At 46.0% G+C, this 25,105-nt stretch overlaps 1 pseudogene; it reads left to right on the forward strand.

Moving 5' to 3' along the window:
* The first annotated feature begins 22,821 nt into the window (after nt 1-22,821).
* LOC113098341 (uncharacterized) lies at nt 22,822-23,911 on the forward strand (annotated as a pseudogene).
* Nucleotides 23,912-25,105: the final 1,194 nt, after the last annotated feature.

Genomic DNA, 25,105 nt, shown 5'->3' on the forward strand with positions numbered 1-25,105 from the left:
TATTTCCAATCACAGAACTGGCTTTACTGATGAGATGCGCATGAGTATCGCATGCAATATATCGTGCAGCCCTTATAACATATATGTGTATATATAATATTGGTAACACATTTAGTCATGAATAATTGTTATTGTAATTTTGTGTAAAAATCACACATTTCTTCTCAGCAGCAGCAACAACAACCACAAATGATGCTGATGCCTTGGCCAGCAGAATTGAGGTACTTGTGGCGAGTATCAAGAGACGTTCTCAGCGTCTCTATAAAGATACAGATGGCAACAAAGGTCGTGCCAGGATCCGCCGCAAAATCAGGGAGGAGAAGGGGACCCTGACATCAATTGTTGAGAAATACAACAGAATGGTTCCAAACACAGAAACTCTGTGCTTGGAAACCATTTTGTCTGGTGAGACAGCTTGGCCATGGCAGCTACCACACAGTGGTATGTTCACTAGTCTTCTGACAATTATACATATTTCAACCACGATGCCTCAAATGTCAATCTGCAACCCCATCTGATTTTAAATATTAAAGAAGGTTGATGTATGACAATTTTTTTTCGTGCATTCCAGACTCTGTTCATTTTAGGACAAAGAGAAAGGCATTCGACATCATGATGTCATTAAGGAGACTTCAGGAGGAGCAGAAGATTCTTGTTGCAGAGATGAACAACCATTGGAGATATCTTTCAACTCGTGCTGATGCCCTCAGAGAACTGTCCTGCTGCTTTGCCAAGGAGACAATAAAAAGTATGTATTTGTAATATATGGCATATTTGTCATATACGGCAAACATAAGCATAGGGTTGCCCCTGACCAAAGATTTTTCTTTAAAATGGACTCACAAAAAACTCAGAAACATTTCCTTGTAGCATAAGTGGCTGTAGCTGTATGAGCTATCGTTACACTTTGCCTAAATCTCTATCCAATTGGTAGCTGAACGTTGTCAATCTTGCTTTTTTGGAGTTGTACTTGAAACTCTTTCAATGGTCCAAATTTAAATTTATTGCCCCACATATGTAAATACTGTGTAATAACTACAGGGTCCAGCCTTGTTATTCATAATATCTGCCTGTGAGTTTTAACATGTCCTGTGGAATATGTGTGTTTGTTGTTTTTTTTGTTTGTTTGTTTTTTTTTGTTTTTGTTTTTTGCAACGTATAACCACTCCAAATTAGACCAACTATGACTTTTCTAACAGACTAACATTTTAGGTTACTTTTAGGTGGCAGCCCAAATAAGCATACACAACAATGATGAGTGTTTAATGAAAGTTTATAAGGGAGGCTTAATGGTTTTTTGTTGTTGTTGTTTTTCCATTCTTTTAAGATTCGCAATGTGGCCTAACTGAAGAGGGTTTGAAAGGTCTGCAGTGCATCATCCACAGAAAGCAGCGTAAAATCAGAGATATGAGGGTGCAAGCAAGAGACTGTTACCTGCAAGTTTTGACTGGAGCAGAGAACACCAACTTCTTTAACCAACTGTCAGCTGATGACTACAACAGTGACTTCGACATTTCTGATGACGAACGTCTCTAGGTTACGTATGTAACCCTAGTTCCTTGAGGGAACGAGACGCTGCGTCAAAAGCGCTTTGGGGAACGCGCCCAGCGTGCGCGACTCTGAATATCATGTGAAATCAGACCAATGGAAGAGCGTGACGTCACCGGCGGAATGACGTAAGCGACCAGGAAGCTATAAAAGCACGTGCCACGCAGCTGGCGTCAGCTTCGAGTACCAGCAAGCGCCGGCAGGGGTGCCGGGGGTATGGCTCCGAGACGCAGCGTCTCGTTCCCTCGAGGAACTAGGGTTACATACGTAACCTAGAGACGTTCCTCTTCAGGAACTCGAGCTGCGTCAAAAGCGCTTTGGGGAACGAGTACCGACGCCGCCAGACTACCAAACCCCTGCCTAGTGTGTATCCGAACAGCACAGCTTAGGTCAGGAGGACTGAAGCGCCTGGAGTGACTGGCATGTCTAGGCCATAGAATCTGACAAACGTGGAGGGCGTGGACCATCCCGCAGCGTTGCAGATGTCCAGCATGGATACACCTGCTAAGAAGGCCTTGGAGGCCGCCATACCCCGAGTAGAGTGAGCCTTGGCTCCCGACAGCGGGGGACGACCAGAGGACTCATAGGAAGCGTTGATAGCCTCGACTATCCAACGACTGATAGTCTGCTTAGAAGCAGGAAAACCCCTCTTGGGGGGACCGTAGCATACAAGCAATTGATCGGTCTTTCTCCACAGGGCAGCTCTGTGGACGTATGCGTCCAGCGCTCTAACTGGACACATACAATTTAGCTTCGCCTGGTCGGGCTCCAGAAAGGGAGGAGGACAGAAGGCCTGCAGTACGACAGGTTGTGGTGTAACAGAGGGAACCTTAGGAACATATCCCGCTCGAGGGTATATGAACGCTTTAGTCATGCCTGGTGCAAATTCAAGATAAGTAGGGGCCACAGAGAGGGCCTGAAGGTCTCCTACTCTCCGCAGAGAGGTGATAGCCAACAGAAATGAGGTTTTAAGTGTAAGATGTCTGTCTGAGATATCTTGAATAGGTTCAAATGGGGGTCTGCACATTGCCTCTAACACCACGACCAGGTCCCACGGGGGAATACGGGACCGTACTGGAGGTTTCAGCCTCAGCGCACCGCGGAGGAAACATGTAACTAGAGGGTGTCTTCCCAAAGACTGGCCATCGAGAAGGGCGTGGTAGGCCTCAATAGCCGCCACGTAAACCTTCAGCGTGGAGTGGGTCAACCCTGCAGAGAGCCTAGCCTGTAGAAACTCCAGAACTGTACCAATCGGGCAGTTTGCTGGGTCTAGCTGGCGGTCTCTGCACCATGAGGTGAAGAGTTTCCACCTCAGGGCGTACAGTTTCCTCGTTGAGGGAGCTCTGGATTGGAGAAGGGTCTCAACAACCTCGGTTGAGAGACCGGCTGCTAAAAGTTGTGCCCCCTCAGGGGCCACACCCACAGCTTCCACACTCCGGGCGAGGGTGAATTATCGTACCCTGCGCCTGCGAGAGAAGGTCTGTCCTGATCGGTATCTCCCACGGAGAGCCGTCGAGGAGCGAGACTAGATCTGAGAACCATACTCGGCCCGGCCAGAACGGGGCTACTAACAACAGACGGACCCCGTCCCGGCGCACTCTCGCCAGAACTCCCGGGAGCAGAGCAATAGGGGGAAATGCGTACAGACGAAGCCTCGGCCAGGTCTGTACCATAGCGTCCAGTCCCAGAGGAGCTGGATGAACTAGAGAGAACCAAAGGGGGCATTGAGACGTCTCTTGAGATGCAAATAGGTCTACTTGAGCCCTGCCAAATATTCTCCATATCTGCTTCACTACTTGTGGGTGAAGTTTCCATTCCCCGGGCCTCGGCCCCTGCCTCGACAGTATGTCTGCTCCCACATTTTGTTTCCCAGGAATATATACTGCTCTTAGTGAGAGGAGTTTGCTCTGGGACCACACCAGGATCTGGTGCGCCAGCTTGTACAAAGGGCGCGAACGCAGACCTCCCTGGTGGTTGATATAGGAGACCACCGATGTGTTGTCGGTGCGCACCAACACATGGTGACCCCTTAGGTCTGGGAGGAAGTGCTTCAGTGCACGAAAAACTGCTAGCATTTCTAGACAATTGATATGCCATGTTCGATGGCGATCGCTCCACAGACCACGGGCAGGGTGGCCACTCATGACTGCACCCCAACCAGTGAGGGATGCATCTGTCGCTAGCGTTACACGGCGACAAAGAGCTCCCAGCACCGGGCCCTGTTTCAAGAACCAAGGTTTCTTCCATACATCTAAGGCACGTAGGCAGCGCCGCGTGACCTTGATAGTGCGAAGTAGATTGCCCCTCGGGGAAAATCCCTTGGTCTTGAGCCACCACTGCAGGGGCCTCATGTACAGCAGGCCAAAAGGTATCACGTTGGACGCAGCTGCCATCAGACCCAACAATCTCTGAAATTGTTTGACAGTGAGTGACTGGCCTTCTTTGACTCTCTCGACTGAGATGCGGATCGACTCGATACGAGCAGGGGACAATCGTGCCTGCATCGTGGTCGAATCCCATACTACGCCTAGATAGGTGGTTCTCTGAACCGGAGAAAGTACACTCTTCCTGGCGTTCAGTCTCAAACCCGGCTCCCCCATATGTGCGAGGACAACATCTCGATGCCGAACCGCAGCCTGCTCTGACTGAGCTAAGATCAACCAATCGTCGATATAGATGAGAATGCGGATGCCCTGCATGCGCAGGGGGACCAGAGCCGCGTCTACACATTTTGTGAACGTGCGGGGTGAGAGTGCTTCGCCCCCGAAAGCGAACCTCATAAACTTCCTGTGATGTGGAAGGATGGATATATGAAAATATGCGTCTTTGAGATCTATTGTGATAAACCAGTCCTGGGACCTGATCTGCGCTACAACTTGCTTGATTGTGAGCATTCTGAATTTTAGTCTCATAACTGAACGATTTAAGACCCTCAAGTCTATAATCGGACGCAGCCCCCCATCCTTCTTGGGAACTATGAAATACCGGCTGTAAAATCCAGACTCCCTGTCTTGAGGAGGGACCACCTCGATGGCCTCCTTCTCTAATAGGGTTTTCACTTCCTGTTCCATAACCAGACCCTGCCTGGGGCCGACTACTGTCTGAATGACCCCGTTGAATACTGGCGGCACGGAGCCGAACTGAATGCGGTAGCCTTTTTCTACTGTGTGCAGGACCCATCGAGATACATTTGGCAGTAGTTTCCACGCTGCTAAATAATCTACTAAGGGAATCAGTCTCTCGAGACTGACCTCTGGTGTAAGATCGGCTTGGTACGCCTGTAACACCGCCATGGTGTGCAGACACGCACCAGCCTGACCTGCTGCCGCATATCCTTTGCCCACCAAAGCCGATGTTGTTCTTAGTGGCTTTGAGGGCAACGCTGGGGCCTTTAGAGACGACGCCGCACCGGGGGACAGATAGCTCGCGAGCATCTGTTCCACCCGGGGCATCGCTCTATAACCGCGCTCTCCCATCCCCACTACGTTCCCATAGTAGTCTGACGAGGGGATGTAGAGGCGGGCCGAGAATGGGCGTTTCCACGACCTGGAGATCTCTTCGTGCAGGTCGGGAAAGAATGGCAGGCCCCGGCTGGGAGGTGGCTGACTCGCGCGCAGGAAGCGTTCATCAAGCTTGCTTCTCTGCGGTTCAGCTGCTTTCTCGGTGGGCCAATCAATGTTTAACTTGGCCACCACGCGAGTAACCACCTCCAAGAGCTCCTCATACTGCGGCGAGTGGGGTGGCGAATCCCTGTCGAGCGACTCCACATCAACCTCCTCCTCGGAGGAAGAGAGGCGGAGCGTCGACCCCTCTCCCTGAGTGGAAGGAACCGCTGAGCGTGCTTCTGACTCTAGGGATTGGGTGCCGGATCTGGCAGAAGTGGAAGGAGATAGGGACTGGCCCGTCTCCATTCCCTCCACCAGATCCACTTGCGAACCCCACGAGTGCAGCCACCGTTCTGCCTCAGCAGAAGCGGGACCAGCACCGCGGGGAACGCTGGCGAAGGCCCCCTCCTCGAAGAGGGCCCTCCGGGAACGAAGCATCCGCACCGACATACGCTCACAGTGCGGGCAGTCGGCCCACCCGTTATATATCTTGGGCAGGGAGGAACACACAGCCTAAAACGCGATTTGGAATCGCCAGAGTGTTTAACTTTCGCCTTGCTTTTGGGCATTGTCTAGGAGCTCTTAAACTGGACAGACAACAGTAAATAAGACTCACAGACAAACAGTTTGACATTCACACACAGAGCGCTTGCTGAGAGACGCGAAGCTGACGCCAGCTGCGTGGCACGTGCTTTTATAGCTTCCTGGTCGCTTACGTCATTCCGCCGGTGACGTCACGCTCTTCCATTGGTCTGATTTCACACGATATTCAGAGTCGCGCACGCTGGGCGCGTTCCCCAAAGCGCTTTTGACGCAGCTCGAGTTCCTGAAGAGGAACTGTAATCCAGAAGACAATGTTTTTTTGTTTGTTTTTTTTTTTTTTTTTATGGTGACCTTGACCTTAACCCTGAATCTAAAGCATGTAATAAAATCTGCTGTTGATCACCTTATAAATATACCCAAAGTGTACTGTCTGTTTTTTTCCACGTTACATAGAAATTATTTTATGCATGCCTCTACAACCAGTCAGTGGTGAAAATTAAGTGCATTATTGTAAGGCTAAGTACAGTACTGTACTAAATTATAGATTTGAGGTACTTTCTCATCATGCCACTGTGTAGTTGGGCTAGGCTATAGTTCACAGAAACTTTATTTTGTTATAAATAAAACTACTCTTTTTGTGCTTACAATGTAAGTACAGCCCAACTTAGAAACCAAACATTCAGTTGAGTAATGGAGAAAATAATTAGCAGACCAACCTTTATTAAAAATATAATTTGATAATGTTGTCTACAACGGGTTTTTAATCTTTTAGGTGTTGCGGAGCTCCAAATATGATCATCATTGTTTGAAGGACCCCCATTCTTGTAAATGTAAAATATATTTATATGGTTTCTTCTATAAATACCCAATTTACCATGAAGAGCGCATATTATAAGCAAAGCAAAAAAATTAATTGGAAAATTAGTTTCTATTAAACTACATTATTATTCTTTGTTTAAAGTATTACATGTATTTAAAGAACTGTATGTATCTTTTTAATCAAAATTCTGAAATTGTAAAATATTTTGTATTTCTTTGTTTTCATTTTTTTTTTTAATTGATTTAATATATGAATAATTTATTTTTAAATTCTTAATCATATTTTTGTGGTAATTATTTTATAATTATTACAATTATAAAGAATATAATAATAACAATAATACTAATTATAATACCATTTTCACATATAATTTTTAAAAAATTATTATTCTCCAAACCTTTCCAATGACCCCTTAATACTTGTTACTTCCAAACAATTGAAACCTGGTTAGAGACATGGAATAAGCTCATTATAATAGGGACACAGAAAAGCATGACTGGACCGAACACTTGACTTGTGTTAGTCAAGTGTTCGGTTTTTTGTGTGTGTATGTGTTCTGTTTTTGCTCTCTCCCTTCCTCTCTTTCAAATGCTGATGACTAACAGATCGAGTTCAGTTAGCTGATGATTCTGCTGACGATGGCACTGTCCTGATTGGTTCATTAGAGAAAATGTTTGGAGTTAAAAGGCAGAGCTGAGACGTCTGTGCTGTGGAGGCTTGGAGTAGGAGGTCTTTTTGTAGTTGGTCCTTAGCATAGGTGGGTTGTGTTTAGGAGTTAGTATTGACCCCTCCTGAAGCTCTGTTTGCTTCCTTGTGTTCAATAAATTTAATTATGATTTGCATGGATTATGGTTTTGTGTGAGTCAGTCGAAGGGGAAAGCTCCCTCCATTCATCCACCACTTTTTTAGTACTACTTCCCATCCCTAAAATGGGGAGGTATGTAAACAAACACATTATGATGAGGAAAAATCATTTCCCAACACAAGTTCAACCTTCACCAAAGGAAAATGAATGATAAAAAGAAATAATATGTTGGCTACATATGTTACTTTTACCTTTGAATACATTTTTTACTGAATTTTTGTTTTCAGTTTCAGCACCATAAATCTAACATATGCATGTTGTAAATATAGAAAGGGGCAGAAATAAACAAACTTTTCAGACATTAATGTGATAACGGTTTATTGTCCATGATAAAGATAGTACATCTGCATAGGTTTAATTGCCCCCCCCCCCCCCCCAGAAGAGACCTGAAGTGATCCTAAAAGAGGAAAAAATTGCACATTTCAAATGCCTGTAACTCAAACTCCAACAAGCATGTCAAAGGGAAAAACAGCAAGATAACTACTTATGATATGATTACTAAATAAGACTTGATGCAATTTTCTCACATATACAGAAAGTTTAAAAATAAGTGTTTTAAAAAGTGTTCTTAGTATAACACCAAATTTCAGTCTGGTTCTCAAATATATCATAAAGGTTTGCACAATGAACATATTGAGGTAGCCCTTTGTTCATTAAATATACTATTTACTTCATTTCATTACTAAAAGGTTTTTAAACTACATTACCCATACGCCTTTGGCACTATATTGATGTGACATGGGACTGTAAATTGTAGTTAATTGTAGTTCCCTACTTATGCTGTAGGGTTAGGGTTATGATTTCGGTAAATGGGTAATTTCTTTGCTACATATCAATCACTTATTGTTCAGTGACAGTTGCTGAAGTCATAATGACAATAAAACATAGTGTGCAACATGAAGCACCTTGTATTTTTGCCTAAACATTAGTCCAACCACAGCGTGTAAAAAAGCCTTACAATGTAGCCTTCTTTAGAGAGCACTTAATTTCCTTTATTACATGCCATTTGATGAGCCACAATACTGTAGTAGATGTGTGTGTTTATAATTTTGGATTGTGGATTTTGAACAATTACTGGAAAACACACCAATCTGGCAACTTGATCTGAACATTTATAAATGGCTAAAGTGTTGTGATTGAGCTAACTTAATATGGGTAACCGATCACATATAATAACGAAAAACCATACAATCTCCTATATTACCTTGCCTTGCATGATTGTATGTGAAAAAATACACAAGCTTGAATTTAATTAGCTAACTCAGCTAACGTTAGGCTATTGCACACGTGGTGCAGCAAGTTATATTTTGTAATGACTGCTGTCATTTACTGCATAAACTGATACCTTGCAACTCTAAAGGTTCTAAACACAACGTCTTGACCCAATTAAACGGTTTTTGTTCCATAAATATATGGATTGTTCCCATCTGTATTAATTAACTGCTCTACTTACCAAGTGGAAAATTGCACTGGACCTTGGGATCGCGCCTTACGATGACGTCAGCGCCACTGATTGATTTATTAATACATACAAATAAATAAATAGATAAACAATCAAACAAACAACCAAACAAACAATTAAATGCATAAATAAATAAATAAATAAATAAATAAATAAATAAATAAATAAATTTAATGAATGAATGAACAGGTTGATTGCATCGCACTGCAGTGATTAATCATTAAACAAACAATCACAGCACATTAAATACGTTTTTATCATCAACAAGCCTCCGATAAAAAAAACAAAACAAAACAAAAACAAACAAACAAATACCAGTATTACCTAGCAGGGCTGCAAGATTATGACAAAGATCATAATTGTTGATTATTCTTATAAAATTGTAATTGCGATTGTTAATTACGATTATCACAGTAATTTACGCTGAATGATTATACCATTGTCTGAAGAACCTGCATGCCATATTTTTACATAAACAAGATAAAAAACACTCTAACTGAAAAACCTTTATTGCTTTTCTATAGCATCTATAAATCTCAATTATACATTCGATTGGTTTATACTTAAAAAAATGGTAGGCTACTATAATGTTATACTAAAATTAAAACAATGAAAAAACCCTTAAGATAACCTGTAGAAAGAAAGAAAAAACTTCTTCAGCATGCAGAATTACATAAGTGGACTATAAACGATTAATTCACTTTGAACATTACATAATTGCGGCATCTGTAATTGTAATTGCGATTAGAAAATCGATTAATTGTGCAGCCCTATTACCTAGCAAAACTCGGTGGAGCGTTGTTAAAGTCACCGTTGCATGCTGTTTCACATGCGCTCTTTAATATCAGACACCAACGTCATTTTTACAATAAAATAAAAAAAAAACTGTTAAATATGACGCGGGGCGCCAATTGACTTGCCCTGCCATAACTAAATTATTGTAGCCTTTTCTTTTTTATGCCTAATTATCGTAGTCTCGACCCGTACGCGCTGCAGACAACGGTCTGGTTACCTGCACGTCAAATGTCAACGCCACGGGCTCCGGTCAGAAGTCTATGGGATTCCCTGCACGTTGAAACATGACGCCTAAGGGGTGCCCAGTAAGTTAAATATTGACGCCAAAGGGATCCTGACCAAGCTTCAATATGTGACGAGTTGGGAGTGAGAACGTGTTGTTTGAGCAGATTTGGGCTAGATTTCACTTCATTTGAACAGAAGCAGTATTTCAACATTACTGCTCTCAGAAACCTGTTTTTGTGCATATAACTTCTAACACATTAAAAACAGTCTTACAGCATTGCATAAACATTGTGTTTGATAAGGCATAAGCATCCTGCAGTTTGGCAAGGTTTGCACTGAATATTGAATGAAACAGCTTTCTCTAATAGAGAGAAAAGCTTTTGAGCAGATTTCGGCCAGATTTCACTTCATTTGAACAGATGCAGTATTTCAACATTACTGCTCTCAGAAACCTGTTTTTGTGCATATAACTTCTAACACATTAAAAACAGTCTTACAGCATTGCAAAAATATTGTATTTCATAAGGCATAAGCATCCTTCAGTTTGGCAAGATTTTCACTGAATATTGAATGAAACACCTTTCTTTAATAGAGAGAAAAGCTTTTCAGCAGATTTCAGCTAGATTTCACTTCATTTGAACAGAAGCAGTATTTCAACATAACTGCTCTCAGAAACCTGTTCTTGTGCATATAACTTCTAACACATTAAAAACAGTCTTACAGCATTGCAAAAACATTGTATTTCATAAGGCATAAGCATCCTTCAGTTTGGCAAGATTTGCACTGAATATTGAATGAAACAGCTTTCTCTGATAGAGAGAAAAGCCTTTGAGCAGATTTGGGCTAGATTTCACTTCATTTGAACAGAAGCAGTATTTCAACATTACTGCTCTCAGAAACCTGCTTTTGTGCATATAACTTCTAACACATTAAAAACAGTCTTACAGCATTGCATAAACATTGTGTTTGATAAGGCATAAGCATCCTGCAGTTTGGCAAGGTTTGCACTGAATATTGAATGAAACAGCTTTCTCTAATAGAGAGAAAAGCTTTTGAGCAGATTTGGGCCAGATTTCACTTCATTTGAACAGATGCAGTATTTCAACATTACTGCTCTCAGAAACCTCAAAACTGACAATCTTGAGCATTGAAGCTCAAACATAAGTTTCTGTGCATATAACTTCTAACACATTAAAAACAGTCTTACAGCATTGCAAAAACATTGTATTTCATAAGGCATAAACATCCTTCAGTTTGGCAAGATTTGCACTGAATATTGAATGAAACAGCTTTCTCTAATAGAGAGAAAAGCTTTTCAGCAGATTTCAGCTAGATTTCACTTCATTTGAACAGAAGCAGTATTTCAACATTACTGCTCTCAGAAACTTGTTTTTGTGCATCTAACTTCTAACACATTAAAAACAGTCTTACAGCATTGCAAAAACATTGTATTTCATAAGGCATAAGCATCCTTCAGTTTGGCAAGATTTGCACTGAATATTGAATGAAACAGCTTTCTCTAATAGAGAGAAAAGCTTTTGAGCAGATTTCGGCTAGATTTCACTTCATTTGAACAGATGCAGTATTTCAACATTACTGCTCTCAGAAACCTCAAAACTGACAATCTTGAGCATTGAAGCTCAAACATAAGTTTTTGTGCATATAACTTCTAACACATTAAAAACAGTCTTACAGCATTGCAAAAACATTGTATGGCAAGATTTGCACTGAATATTGAATGAAACAGCTTTCTCTGATAGAGAGAAAAGGTTTTGAGCAGATTTGGGCTAGATTTCACTTCATTTGAACAGAAGCAGTATTTCAACATTACTGCTCTCAGAAACCTGTTTTTGTGCATATAACTTCTAACACATTAAAAACAGTCTTACAGCATTGCAAAAACATTGTATTTCATAAGGCAAAAGCATCCTTCAGTTTGGCAAGATTTGCACTGAATATTGAATGAAACAGCTTTCTCTGATAGAGAGAAAAGGTTTTGAGCAGATTTGGGCTAGATTTCACTTCATTTGAACAGAAGCAGTATTTCAACATTACTGCTCTCAGAAACCTGTTTTTGTGCATATAACTTCTAACACATTAAAAACAGTCTCACAGCATTGCAAAAACATTGTATTTCGTAAGGCATAAGCATCCTTCAGTTTGGCAAGATTTGCACTGAATATTGAATGAAACAGCTTTCTCTGATAGAGAGAAAAGGTTTTGAGCAGATTTGGGCTAGATTTCACTTCATTTGAACAGAAGCAGTATTTCAACATTACTGCTCTCAGAAACCTGTTTTTGTGCATATAACTTCTAACACATTAAAAACAGTCTTACAGCATTGCAAAAACATTGTGTTTCATAAGGCATAAGCATCCTGCAGTTTGGCAAGATTTGCACTGAATATTGAATGAAACAGCTTTCTCTAATAGAGAGAAAAGCTTTTGAGCAGATTTCGGCTAGATTTCACTTCATTTGAACAGAAGCAGTATTTCAACATTACTGCTCACAGAAACCTGTTTTTGTGCATATAACTTCTAACACATTAAAAACAGTCTTACAGCATTGCAAAAACATTGTGTTTCATAAGGCATAAGCATCCTTCAGTTTGGCAAGATTTGCATTGAATATTGAATGAAACAGCTTTCTCTGATAGAGAGAAAAGCCTTTCAGCAGATTTGGGCTAGATTTCACTTCATTTGAACTGAAGCAGTATTTCAATATTACTGCTCTCAGAAACCTTTTTTGTGCATATAACTTCTAACACATTAAAAACAGCCTCACAGCATTGCAAAAACATTGTGTTTCATAAGGCCTAAGCATCCTGCAGTTTGGCAAGATTTGCACTGAATATTGAATGAAACAGCTTTCTCTAACAGAGAGAAAAGCTTTTGAGCAGATTTTGGCTAGATTTCACTTCATTTGAACACATGCAGTATTTCAACATTACTTGCTCTCAAAAACCTCTAAACTGACAATCTTGAGCATTGAAGCTCAAACATAAGTTTTTGTGCATATAACTTCTAACACATTAAAAACAGTCTTACAGCATTGCAAAAACATTGTATTTCATAAGGCATAAGCATCCTTCAGTTTGGCAAGATTTGTACTGAATATTGAATGAAACAGCTTTCTCTTATAGAGAGAAAAGGTTTTGAGCAGATTTGGGCTAGATTTCACTTCATTTGAACAGAAGCAGTATTTCAACATTACTGCTCTCAGAAACCTGTTTTTGTGCATATAACTTCTAACACATTAAAAACAGTCTTACAGCATTGCAAAAACATTGTGTTTCATAAGGCATAAGCATCCTGCAGTTTGGCAAGATTTGCACTGAATATTGAATGAAACAGCTTTCTCTGATACAGAGAAAAGCTTTTGAGCAGATTTCGGCTAGATTTCACTTCATTTGAACAGAAGCAGTATTTCAACATTACTGCTCTCAGAAACCTCTAGACTGACAATCTTGAGCATTGAAGCTCAAACATAAGTTTTTGTGCATATAACTTCTAACACATTAAAAACAGTCTTATAGCATTGCAAAAACATTGTATTTCATAAGGCATAAGCGTCCTTCAGTTTGGCAAGATTTGCACTGAATATTGAATGAAACAGCTTTCTCTGATACAGAGAAAAGCTTTTCAGCAGATTTCAGCTAGATTTCACTTCATTTGAACAGAAGCAGTATTTCAACATTACTGCTCTCAGAAACCTGTTCCCTTATCAAAAGCTACTCTCGATGCTGCGCTCAATAGCGCTAATGAGAACATTCTTTGTTCGACCGGTTGTGAAGCACGTGTGTCAAACACGCCAAGAATTGGCTTAAATAACCTCGGTAGGTGACGTCACATATTACACGCACCTGAAGGTTATAAATAGATGTGACACGGAAACTCCCTCAGGTTTCTTTGTCTTCAAGGACCGCATTGTGTGTGTATGTGTGTGTTGGAGCTGAGTAAATGAAACATTGCGTTGCAGTAGAGTATTAAAATAAAAATAAAAATAAAAAATAAAAAGAGAGAATGACAGAATCAAATAAGAGATGCCTACCTCCGTGTCAGAGGCTCATCTCAGAGGATGATCCTCACAGATTCTGTTTTGAGTGTTTGGGAGAAGGGCACGCTGTCCTCGGGCTCGAGGGAGAATGCGAGCACTGTGACATGTTATCGATTAAAGTGCTTCGCGCGAGGCTTGCGTTTTTTAAAAATTACGAGCCGGCAGATTCTCCCTCATTAAGATCCTGGGGGTCGCGTGTCGATCTGGCCGAGGCGCGTGGCACGACTCCGCCCCTTTCTCTCGCGCTCTCGCCAGATCATGAAGCCCTCGAGTCCGTTTCTCAAGCGCGCCCCGGCGCTTCTTCTGAACGGCTCGAGGAGACTTCATCTGTTGCCTCTGTTGAGATGGAAAGTGCCACCTCAGAGCGTTCCTCCTGCGATGATAAAGCGTATGAGGAGCTACTCGAAGTGGTAACTCGTGCAGTCGATCGATTAAAGCTAGACTGGCCACAAGAGCAAGAGGCTCCCAAACGCTCAAAATTAGATGACAGATTTCTGTCGGGTGGCCAAGGGGAGGGGCCTCAGCGACGGTCTCTCCCCTTTTTCGGTGATCTCCACGATGAGCTAGTACGGTCGTGGAGTAAGCCATATTCTTCCCGTGTCTTCGTTCCGTCGACATCGATTTATTCGACTATCGTTGATTCAAAGTCACGGGGCTATATGATGATGCCCCAGGTGGAAGAGACGCTTGCGGGCTATCTTTTCCCTGGGACTTCATCGTCTCTTAAAAAGCCTGCACTCCCCAGTAAGCCATGCAGAATGACATCTTCACTGGTGGGGAAAGCTTTTCAGGCCGCGGGTCAGGCTGGTGCTGCCCTGCACACCATGGCGGTTCTGTATCAGGCTGACCTGCTAAAAGACTTGAGCACAGGGGGGTCCATTGATGAAGAGGCGTTTTTAGAACTTCGCCGAGCCACAGATCTGTCTCTGCGCGCGACTAAGCAGACGGCCCGTGCCATCGGCCGTTCTATGGCTGCTATGGTCTCCACGGAGAGACATCTGTGGCTGAACCTCACGGGCATCAAGGAAAAAGATCGAGCTTTCCTTCTCGATGCCCCTGTCTCGCCTTCTGGCCTTTTTGGCGATGCCGTCAACACAGTCGCCACTAGGTTTCGGGAGGCGAAAAGCTATGAGGAAGCGTTTGTGAGGTTTCTCCCCCGCCGTGCTCAAGCGTCGGGACTGTCGGCCACCCAGTCCCGACCAAGTTCGGTTTCTCTGAGGCGAGAAGCCCAGAAGGAGAGTGTGGCAAGTCGTGCCCCCCCTCGAAGAGACTGGGGAGCGGCTCGCCGCACTTCTCAGCCCTCCTCTAAAAGACCGGACCTGCGGAGCATCATCTCCGGCAAAAAGAAGTCCTGAGGGTGTGCCCCCTCCGGGAGGGGCGCGTAAATTTCCAACAGAGAATAAAGACTCCTTCCTGGCACCCTCCAGGGCCCGTTGTTTTATCTCCGCCACCACCGGTGTTTCGGGGAGCAGCGGTCTCCAGCGAAATGTTAAATGCTCTGTTGTCTCCTGCCATGTTTCAGGACACCAGACATCTAACATCCCCCCAACAAAACGAAGTGTCAAAATTAGTGCCCCTTTCGGAGAAGCTGGCAGCGTGGAAGCTACTGCCAAATGTCTCCCCATGGGTAGAAAGGACTGTAGAGAAGGGCTACAGAATTCAGTTTGCGTATCGTCCTCCGCGTTTCAACGGCGTGGTCTCCACTTCCGTGAAACCGGAACGAGCGCATTTGTTGACACAGGAATTGCAAACTCTGCTGGGAAGAGGGGCCATAGAACATGTTCCCCTGCCAGACAGACAGTCAGGCTATTACAGCCGGTATTTTCTTGTTCCCAAAAAAGATGGGGGGTTGCGTCCAATTTTAGATCTTCGCGGGTTGAACCGCTACCTCAGAACATACAAGTTCAAAATGCTGACAATCAAGATGATTGTGTCTCAGATCCAGTCAGGCGATTGGTTTGTGACTATCGATCTCAAGGACGCTTATTTTCACATCGAGATCTTGCCACAACACAGGAAGTTCCTGAGGTTCGCTTTCGGGGGCGAAGCTTACCAGTATCGGGTTCTTCCATTTGGCCTAGCTTTGTCACCCCGCACGTACACGAAATGTATGGATGCAGCTCTGGCTCCTCTACGACTCCAGGGCATCCGCATTTTGAATTATATAGACGACTGGCTCATTCTGGCTCAGTCTCAAGAGCTAGCACTTCGACATCGTGATGTCGTTCTAGCTCATCTCGAATCTCTGGGGTTGAGACTCAACGCCAAGAAAAGCGTTCTCTCACCCTCCCAGAGGACAACGTATTTGGGGGTGGTATGGGACTCGGTCGCAATGCAGGCACTGCTGTCTCCTGCACGTGTCGAATCCATTCTAAACACCCTAAAGAACATAAAGCTAGGCCAGAAAATCACAGTTCATCACTTTCAGAAAATTTTAGGTCTCATGGCGGCTGCATCCACGGTGATACCTTTGGGTCTTCTGCACATGAGATCGTTTCAGTTGTGGCTCAGAGCCAGGGCATTTCATCCCCAGTGGCAATTAAGGGTTACGCGCCAAGGGCTTCGTACCCTATCTATGTGGTTCAGACCCCGGTTTCTGACTTTGGGTCCCACTCTAGGTCCGTGTTGTCGTCGCAAGATGCTAACGACAGACGCTTCCCTCAATGGCTGGGGAGCGGTCTTAGATGGCCGTCCAGCCCAAGGGATCTGGAGAGGTCATCTTCTCGAATGGCACATCAATTGCCTCGAAATGAAGGCTGTATTTCTGGCCCTGAAATACTTCCTCCAGCAGTTGAGAGGCTACCATGTCCTAGTGCGGGTGGACAACACATCTGTAGTCTCTTACATAAATCACCAGGGCGGACTGCGTTCGCGCCGCTTGAACAAGTTAGCGCAGCAGGTCCTGCTTTGGGCACAGGACAAGTTCCTGTCCCTCAAGGCGATTTACATTCCTGGGCATATGAATGTGGGAGCAGATTTGCTGTCCAGACAAGCTGTGACACACGGGGAATGGAAACTCCACCCCGAAGTAGTGAGTCAAATCTGGGGAAGATTTTACGAAGCAGAGGTGGACCTCTTTGCCACACAGGAGACAGCACAATGTCCCCTCTACTTCTCTCTGACTCATCCAGCTCCCCTGGGTCTGGATGCTATGGCCCATACGTGGCCCAGACTGCGTCTTTACGCCTTTCCTCCGATCGCTCTGCTCCCGGGAGTCCTGGCCAAGGTCCGTCAACAGGGGTCCCGCCTCTTACTGATAGCGCCCCGTTGGCCGACCAGAGTCTGGTTCTCAGATCTAATATCCCTCCTCGACGGCTCGCCGTGGGCGATTCCGATCAGGAGAGATCTTCTCTCTCAGGCGCAGGGGACAGTATTTCATCCCCGGCCCGAGCTCTGGAACCTTCATGTCTGGCCCCTGAGAGGGACCAACTAAGAGATGCTGGCCTTTCAGCAAATGTAATAGAAACTATTCTAAGCGCTAGGGCTCCCTCCACTAGAAGAATGTATGCCCTCAAATGGCGTGTTTTTTGAGGACTGGTGCATGACACACCATGTAGACCCAGCTCACTGCCAGATTGTTTCAGTACTGGAGTTTCTGCAGGAGAAATTGTCCTCAGGCACAAGCCCTAGTACTCTCAGAACCTATGTGGCCGCTATTTCGGCTTGCCACGGTCTGATTGATGGGATTTCTGTGGGAAAGCACCCTCTAGTCGCCCGCTTCATTCGTGGGGCTAAGCGGTTGAGGCCACCCACTAGAGCTACGGTCCCTTCATGGGATTTAGCCATAGTGCTCGAAGGGTTGGCTGGCCCCCCATTCGAACCATTAGAATCAGCGCCTGACAGGCTTCTGACTCTAAAGATGGGTTTTCTCATGGCCATTACCTCTCTAAAGAGAATTGGGGATTTGCAGGCTTTGTCAGTCCTGCCATCCTGCTTAGATTTTGCCCCTGGGCGAGTTAAAGTTATTTTGCATCCTCACCCTAATTATCTTCCGAAAGTTCCTTTCTCGACCATAAATCCGGTCATTCTCGAAGCCTTCTGTCCTCCGCCAATCACAACACCGGAGCAGGAAAGACTTCACTTACTGTGTCCAGTACGTGCTCTTCAGATTTACGTCCACCGCACTAGCCAGTGGCGTAAGTAAGAGCAACTTTTCATATGCCATGGGGGCCGCAACCGGGGGGCGGCTGCCACAAGGCAAACAATTTCACATTGGGTGAGAGATGCTATTGCCCTAGCCTATGAGGCGCGTGATCAAACTTCGCCTCTAGGAGTTAGGGCTCATTCAACCAGGGGGGTGGCATCTTCAATGGCTTTAGCAAGAGGTGCACCCTTGCAGCAAGTGTGTGATGCGGCAGGTTGGTCCTCTCCGCACACATTTGTCAGATTCTATAGCTTGGATGTCCATGCAACTCCGGGCTCGCATGTCCTTGAGTACACATCCCAGAGTCATGTCTGAGACCTCTTTGATGTTTGTGCGCACACACTACACAACACTGGGGGTCCAGACACTTAAAGTGCGGCGGCGTTGGTATTCTCGTTCCCATTAGCGCTATTGAGCGCAGCATCGAGAGTAGCTTTTGATAAGGGAACGTCTCGGGTTACTTGAGTGTAACCCTGTTCCCTGAAAAAGCGGGAACGAGATGCTGCGCCTCAATGCCGCACTGTCAACGTGCCCGGACGTCCTTTCAGACAAATATTAACCTGAGGGAGTTTCCGTGTCACATCTATTTATAACCTTCAGGTGCGTGTAATATGTGACGTCACCTACCGAGGTTATTTAAGCCAATTCTTGGCGTGTTTGACACACGTGCTTCACAACCGGTCGAACAAAGAATGTTCTCATTAGCGCTATTGAGCGCAGCATCTCGTTCCCGCTTTTTCAGGGAACAGGGTTACACTCAAGTAACCCGAGACGTTTTTGTGCATATAACTTCTAACACATTAAAAACAGTCTTACAGCATTGCAAAAACATTGTATTTCATAAGGCATAAGCATCTTTCAGTTTGGCAAGATTTGCACTGAATATTGAATGAAGCAGCCTTCTCTGATAGAGAGACAAGCTTTTGAGCAGATTTGGGGTAGATTTCAGTTCATTTGAACAGAAGCAGTATTTCAACATTTACTGCTCTCAGAAACCTGTTTTTGTGCATATAACTTCTAACCAATTAAAAACAGTCTTACAGCATTGCAAAAACATTGTATTTCATAAGGCATAAGCATCCTTCAGTTTGGCAAGATTTGCACTGAATATTGAATGAAACAGCTTTCTCTGATAGAGAGAAAAGTTTTTCAGCAGATTTGGGCTAGATTTCACTTCATTTGAACAGAAGCAGTATTTCAACATTACTGCTCTCAGAAACCTGTTTTTGTGCATATAACTTCTAACACATTAAAAACAGTCTTACAGCATTGCAAAAACATTGTATTTCATAAGGCATAAGCATCCTTCAGTTTGGCAAGATTTGCACTGAATATTGAATGAAACAGCTTTCTCTGATAGAGAGAAAAGGTTTTGAGCAGATTTGGGATAGATTTCACTTCATTTGAACAGAAGCAGTATTTCAACATTACTGCTCTCAGAAACCTGTTTTTGTGCATATAACTTCTAACACATTAAAAACAGTCTTACAGCATTGCAATAACATTGTGTTTCATAATGCATAAGCATCCTGCACTTTGGCAAGATTTGCACTGAATATTGAATGAAACAGCTTTCGCTAATAGAGAGAAAAGCTTTGGAGCAGATTTGGGCTAGATTTCACTTCATTTGAACAGAAGCAGTATTTCAACATTACTGCTCTCAGAAACCTGTTTTTGTGCATATAACTTCTAACACATTAAAAACAGTCTTACAGCATTGCAATAACATTGTGTTTCATAAGGCATAAGCATCCTGCAGTTTGGCAAGGTTTGCACTGAATATTGAATGAAACAGCTTTCTCTAATAGAGAGAAAAGGTTTTGAGCAGATTTCGGCCAGATTTCACTTCATTTGAACAGATGCAGTATTTCAACATTACTGCTCTCAGAAACCTCAAAACTGACAATCTTGAGCATTGAAGCTCAAACATAAGTTCCTTTTCGGGAACTCGAGCTGCATCGATATCGCTTTGGGGAACGTCCCTGACGAGACCGGCTCTGAACATCGTGTGCAATCTGTCCAATGGACGGGCGTGACGTCACGGAGCGGGGTGACGTAGCGACCAGGAAGCTATATAAGCACGTGCCGTGCAGCTGGCTTCAGCTTCGCTCTGTCAGCAAGCGCTCTGTGTGTGCATGTTACAAAGTCTGTCCCGTTGGTCCTATTTATTGTTGTCTGTCTTCTAGCCATTAAAAGATCGCTAATACAGCTCAATAATGCCTAAAGCAAAACAAAAGACCAAGTATTTAAAGGGCGATTCCAAGCCGCGTTACCGATTGTGTGTTCCTCCCTGCCCTCGCTACATCACGAGTGGGGATACACACAATCTGTGCGTGGCTTGCCTGGGATCGAAGCACGCTGAGTCGGCTCTCGAGGGGGCCGACTGTCCGCATTGCGAGCGATTGCCAATGCGGGCACTTCGATCCCGGAGGGCTCTCTTCGAGGAGGGAGCCTTCACCAGCGTTCCTCGCGCTGCTGCACTCGTGGGGTTCGCAGGTGGATCTGTCAGAGGGAATGGAGATGGGCCAGTCCTTATCTCCTTCCTCATCTGCCAGATCAGGCGCCCAAACCCTGGGTTCGGAAGCACGCTCGTCGGTTTCTTCCCCCCAGGGTGAGGAATCAGCTCTTCGCCTCTCTTCCTCTGAGGAGGTTGACGTGGAGACTGTTGCTGGGGATTCGCCACCCCTGTCGCCCCAGTATGAGGAGCTTTTGGAGGTGGTTACACGCGCAGTTGATAAATTAAAAATCGCGTGGCCTGCAGAAAAACACACTGAGCCACAGAAAAGCAAGCTAGATGAATGCTTTCTGCGGCCGAGGCAACCACCTCCACGCCGGAGTCTACCATTTTTTCCCGATCTCCATGATGAGTTATCGAGATCGTGGAAACACCCGTATTCGACCCGCCTCTTTGGCCCCGATTCACTATATTATGGCAACGTGATGGGGCTGGGAGAGCGGGGTTATAGGACGTTGCCACGGGTTGAACAGACGCTCGCGGGCTATCTGTCACCCGGCTCGGCATCGTCCCTAAAGGCTCCGGCATTGCCCACTAAGCCGCTGCGAGTTACATCATCGCTTGTGGGCAAAGGTTATGTGGCAGCAGGTCAGGCTGGGGCTTGCCTTCACACCATGGCAGTCCTTCAAGCTTATCAGGCCGACCTGCTGGGAGATATCGATGAGGGAGAGGGGATTAAGTCAGAAGATATTGATGAACTCAGAAAGACCGCTGATCTCTCCCTCCGCGCCACTAAAGAGACCGCTCGCGCAATTGGGCAGTCTATGGCAGCCTTAGTGGCCGCGGAGAGGCATTTGTGGCTGACCCTGTCAGAAATTAAAGAAAGAGACAGGGTCTGCCTTCTGGACGCCCCGCTTCAAGCCTCGGGCCTGTTTGGCGACACAGTCAACACTGTCAACAGTCAACGGCGTTCCAGAATTTCCTCCCTCGTCGCTCTCGTGGTGCATCTGGGCGGGAGATCACCACGCCACATACCGGCTCCTCATATCGGGAAGCGCAAAAACAGAGTGTCGCTGCTCGTGTTCCCCCACGTCGGGACCGAGGGCCTCAGCGACGCCCTGAGTCGGGGACTTCCAGAGCAAAAAAGCCTGATTTAAGAACAGTTATCGAGGCCCGGAAGTCCTCGACGAAACGATCCTGACATCAGGGTCCAGAGGGTAGCGCCTACTGGGGTAGAGCGCGGTCCACCTCAGTATACGGTGCCCGCCTCACCTCAGTGCCCTCAGGAGGTCGGTCTGCCAACCCTGCCAGAGCTTCAGGGCGCAGCGGCCTCCCGCGAGCACTACTCCCAGTAATTTCCGCCCGTGAGCGCAGCGGAGCTAGGAGGCTCGCCGCCCCTTCGGGGGCCTCTTACACCAGAGGTCAGTCTCGAGAGACTGATTCCCTTAGTAGATTATTTAGCAGCGTGGAAGCTACTGCCAAATGTATCTCGTTGGGTCCTGCGTACAATAGAAAAAGGCTATTGCATTCAGTTCGGTCGTCCACCACCGAAGTTCAACGGGGTTACACCGACTGTGGTCGGCCCCCGGCAGGCTCTGGTTATGGAACAAGAAGTGAATACCCTATTAAGGAAGGAGGCCATCGAGGTGGTCCCTCCTCTAGACAGGGAATCCGGATTTTACAGCCGGTATTTCATAGTTCCAAAGAAGGATGGGGGGTTGCGTCCGATCATAGACTTACGTCACCTGAACCGCTCAGTTATGTCACTGAAGTTCAAAATGCTCACTGTCAAGCAGGTTGTAGCTCAAATCAGATCCGAGGACTGGTTTGTCACCATAGATCTCAAAGACGCATACTTCCACATATCCATCCTTCCACAACACAGGAAGTATCTGAGGTTCGCTTTCGGGGGCAAAGCTTATCAATATCGAGTACTTCCCTTCGGCCTTGCACTCTCACCCCGCACGTTCACGAAATGTGTAGATGCGGCTCTGGTATCCCTCCGTATGCAGGGCATCCGCATTCTGAATTATATCGACGATTGGTTGATCTTAGCTCGATCAGAGCAGATGGCAGTTCGACATCGAGATGTCGTTCTTGCACACATGGGGGAGCTGGGTTTGAGACTAAATGCCAAGAAGAGTGTACTTTCTCCAGTTCAGAGAACCACCTATCTAGGCGTAGTGTGGGATTCGACCACGATTCAGGCACGTATGTCTCCTGCTCGGATCGAGTCGATCCTCACTTCAGTCGAGAGAGTCAAAGAAGGCCAGTCACTCACTGTCAAACAATTCCAGAGATTGTTAGGGCTCATGGCAGCTGCGTCCAACGTGATACCTTTTGGCCTGCTGCACATGAGACCCCTACAGTGGTGGCTCAAGTCCAAGGGCTTTTCCCCGAGGGGAAATCCACTTCGAGTTATCAAGGTCACGCGGCGATGCCTTCGTGCCTTAGACATGTGGAAGAAACCTTGGGTCTTGAATCAGGGCCCGGTGCTGGGAGCTCTTCGTCGCCGTGTAACGCTAGCGACAGACGCGTCCCTCACCGGTTGGGGTGCGGTCATGAGTGGCCACCCTGCCCGCGGTCTGTGGAGTGGTCGCCACCTGACGTGGCACATCAATTGCCTAGAGATGTTAGCAGTCTATCGAGCATTAAAATATTTCCTCCCAGACCTGAGAGGTCACCATGTGTTGTTGCGCACCGACAACACATCAGTGGTCTCTTATATCAATCACCAGGGGGTCTGCGCTCACGCCCCTTGTACAAGCTGGCATACCAGATCCTTCTCTGGTCCCAGGGCAAACTCCTCTCGATCAGAGCAGTGTATATTCCTGGGAGATTGAATGTGGGAGCAGACATACTGTCGAGGCAGGGGCCTAGGCCCGGGGAATGGATGCTTCACCCCGAGGTGGTGAAGCAGATATGGAGAGTGTTTGGCAAAGCTCAGGTGGACCTCTTTGCGACTCAAGAGACATCGCAATGTCCCCTCTGGTTCTCTCTAGTTCATCCAGCTCCTCTGGGACTGGACGCTATGGTACAGACCTGGCCGAGCCTTCGTCTGTACGCTTTTCCCCCTATCGCTCTGCTCCCGGGAGTTCTGGCGAGAGTACGCCAGGACGGGGTCCGTCTGTTGTTAGTAGCCCCGTTCTGGCCGGGCCGAATATGGTTCTCAGATCTAGTCTCGCTCCTCGACGGCTCTCCGTGGGAGATACCGATCAGGAAAGACCTACTCTCACAAGCACAGGGCACGATAATCCACCCTCGCCCGGAGGTGTTCAAGCTGTGGGTGTGGCCCCTGAGGGGGCACAACTGTTAGCAGCTGGTCTCTCAACCGAGGTTGTTGAGACCCTCCTCCAGTCCAGAGCTCCCTCTACGAGGAAACTGTACGCCCTGAAGTGGTCATTCTTTACTTCATGGTGCAGAGATCGCCACCTTGACCCTGTTAACTGCCCAGTTGGTACAGTTCTGGAGTTTTAACAAGCTAGGCTCTCTGCGGGGTTATCCCACTCCACCTTAAAGGTGTACGTGGCGGCCATAGCTGCTTTCCATGTCCCTTTCAATGATCAGTCAGTGGGTAGACACCCCCTAGTTACACGTTTCCTCCGAGGTGCACTGAGGCTGAGACCTCCAGTACGGTCCCGTATTCCCCCATGGGATTTGGTTGTGGTTCTAGAGGCTCTTTGTAAAGCTCCATTCGAGCCAATACAAGATATCTCAGATAGACATCTGACACTGAAAACTGCCCTGCTACTGGCAATCACCTCGCTAAAAGGAGTTGGAGATCTCCAGGCCTTTTCGGTGGCCCCTACTTATTTAGACTTTGCCCCTGGTATGGCCAAAGCATTCTTATACCCTCGAGCGGGTTATGTTCCAAAGGTTCCCTCTGTTACACCACAGCCTATCGTACTGCAGGCCTTCTGTCCTCCTCCCTTTCGGGAGCCAGACCAAGAGAAGCTAAACTGTATGTGTCCAGTGCGAGCACTCGACGCATACGTCCACAGAGCTGCCCTGTGGAGAAAATCCGACCAATTGCTTGTTTGCTACGGTCCTACTAACAAGGGGTCTCCTGCCACCAAGCAGACCCTTAGCCGTTGGATAGTCGAGGCTATCAACGTCTCTTATGAGTCCTCTGGTCTACCCCCTCCTTTGGGGGCCAAGGCTCACTCTACTCGGGGTATGGCGGCCTCCAAGGCCTTCTCAGCAGGTGTGTCCCTAGTGGACATCTGCAACGCTGCAGGGTGGTCCACGCCTTCTACATTTGTCAGATTCTACGATCTTGATATGTGAGTCGCTCCGGGCTCTTCTGTTCTCTCGTCCTAAGCTGTGCTCTCCGGATACACACTAGGCATGGATTTGGTAGTCTGGCAGCGTGGGCACCTCGTTCCCCAAAGCGATATCGACACAGCTCGAGTTCCCGAAAAGGAACGTCCCAAGGTTACGTATGTAACCCTAGTTCCTTGAGGGAACGAGACGCTGCGTCGCAGAGCCATACTCCCGGCACCCCTGCCGGCGCTTGCTTCCCTACTCGAAGCTGAAGCCAGCTGCACGGCACGTGCTTATATAGCTTCCTGGTCGCTACGTCACCCT

Source organism: Carassius auratus, unplaced genomic scaffold (assembly GCF_003368295.1).
Source record: "Carassius auratus strain Wakin unplaced genomic scaffold, ASM336829v1 scaf_tig00216527, whole genome shotgun sequence".
Lineage (NCBI taxonomy): Eukaryota > Metazoa > Chordata > Actinopteri > Cypriniformes > Cyprinidae > Carassius > Carassius auratus.